The following is a 2,314-nucleotide window of genomic DNA, read 5'->3' on the forward strand; positions in this document are numbered from 1 at the left end:
CGAGCGGGGCCGTTGTCCCCTCCTCGACAAAACCCCGAAGGGCCGTTTTAGGACCGTCTTTGCTCCGACAGGAGCTCCGTCGCCGGGGACGGATTCTCACGTGCCCGAGACAGAGGCACTCTCCCCGGTCGCCAGCCGGGGAGACTCGTGTACGTGGTGACCCGGGTGAACCGCACCGTTTCGGACTCTGTCCGTTTCTTTAGGAGGACCGCCTGCCTGCCTCCTTCCGCGGGCCGCCCGCCTTCTCTCACCTTGTCCGAGCAGGGCGCTTGTCCCCTCCTCGACAAAACCCCGAAGGGCCGTTTTAGGACCGTCTTTGCTCCGACCGGAGCTCCGTCACCGCCGACGGATTCGTACGTGCCCGACACCTAGGCACTCTCCCCGGTTGCCAGCCGGAGAGTCTCGCGTACGTGGGAATCTGGGTGGACCGCACCGTTTTGGACTCTGTCCGTTTTTTTTTCTTCGCCCTTTCCTCCGTGGGCGCCCGCCCTCCGTCACCTTGTCCGAGCGGGAGCGTTTGTCACCCTCCTCGACAAAACCCCCAAGGTCCGTTTTAGGACCGACGTCGCTCCGAAGGGAGCTCCGTCACGCAGACGGATTTGACCGTGCCCGAACCCGAGGCACTCTCCCTGGGAGTCTTCCAGGGAGGTTGGTCGTTGTGGGAATCTCGTTCGTCTGCAACGGACGGTGTCCGTTTTCAAAAAGTTTTCGGAGGTGCACCTTCCTCCGTCGCTCCAGGGGTGAGTCAAGCCCCCGGAGTCGTTTCGCCCTTTACCCAGACCGACAAGCGTATGGTACTTTTTTTTTTTTTACCTCGGGATCGACCCCGGACGGCGAACCACCACGCGCGGGTTTCCTACACACGGGTCTCGCTCCGCTCGGCCCTGGGGCTCGAGGCGGCACGGCCGCTCATAGGGCGCGTGAGGAACCGTCCGTCAGGCGGGGCCAGGGTGGGAGGCCTCTGGATCAAGGCCGTAACCGGGAAAGGTGCTTTTCGGGCGGGGAGGAGCGGGGCGAAGGTCGGGCTCGAAGACTGGACCGGGGGGTGTCGGCCACCCCGACCGTCCGATTCCGAATTCCACGCGCCCGCGTCCGCCGCCGCCGTCGCGGACATTCGTTTCAGACGGGCCATCTGAGTCTCCCGAGAGTCGACACGGCCTGCTTTCCCCGGAGGGAGGCCGCGTCTAGCGTCGACGCGCAGAGCGGGGAGGAGCAAGCTGCCCAAAGCGGTCTCGCGACCGGGCAGGGGCCGTCCCCAGGCGCGTCCAAAGTTCCAATCGACCAGGCAACCCTGACAGTGACGGCCCGAAGGAGAGGGTGCGCCCCTCCGGGCCCCAGGCAACCCGGAGGCGCCCGTCTTCCGTTAACCTTGTCCGAGAAGAGTGTGGCGACGGTCCCCCACCTCCTCTACAACACCCCTAGCGTCCGTGTTCGGACCGTCTTTGCTCCAGCAGGAGCGCCATCAAGCGTACGGATCTGACTTTGAGCAGGCCACGGTCGGGTCTGCGAGCACAGGGCTCTCGTTTGCATGCAAGATCTTGGACACTGTCCATTTTCTTACGAGGAGTGTTGTGTGTCTTTCACCCTCTGCTCGCCCAGGACGGTGCACCTTCACACACTGGATGCACGCCCAGGGCACCGGCGGTGAGTCTGGGTGTCCAAACCAGCCCCCGCGTTTACTGGAAGTCTCGCCCGCACAGAGTGCATTTTATCTGGGCTGAGCCAGACCGCTTCCCCACCCGGTCTGACCACCACGGTTCTCTGTTCCGTGGACCTCATTCGATCGGACACTGTCCGTAATTTCATTTTTCTTTCGGAGGTGCACCTTCCTCCGTCGCTCCAGGGGTGTCTCAAGCCCCTGGAGTCGTTTTGCCGTTTACCCAGACCGACGGTTCGACAAGCATATGGTTTTTGTTTTAGCCCGGGATCAACCGAGGAGCCCCGGGACGGACGAACCTGCGACGCGCGGGTTTCCTACACACGGGTCTCGCTCCGCTCGGGCCTGGGCTCGAGGCGGCACGGCCGCTCATAGGGCGCGTGAGGAACCGTCCGCCCGTGAGGGCGGGGGGGTGGTAGGCCTCTGGATCGAGGCCGTAACGGGGAAGGGTGCTTTTCAAAGCGGGTGGGAGGCGCGGGACGAAGTCAGGCTCTGTGCCGTGATGGGGGGCCCCCAACGAAACCCCGCCAACCGTCAAAGCCTGACGACGGTCCCGACGCCACCGCTGCAGACATCCGTTTTCAGACGGGCCATCTGAGTCTCCCGAGGTCGACGCGGCCTGCTTTCCCCGGAGGGAGGCCGCGTCTCGAGTCGACG

Source organism: Siphateles boraxobius, unplaced genomic scaffold (genome assembly GCF_051911475.1).
Source record: "Siphateles boraxobius isolate OS27281-9 unplaced genomic scaffold, OSU_SipBor_1 376, whole genome shotgun sequence".
NCBI classification, from domain to species: domain Eukaryota; kingdom Metazoa; phylum Chordata; class Actinopteri; order Cypriniformes; family Leuciscidae; genus Siphateles; species Siphateles boraxobius.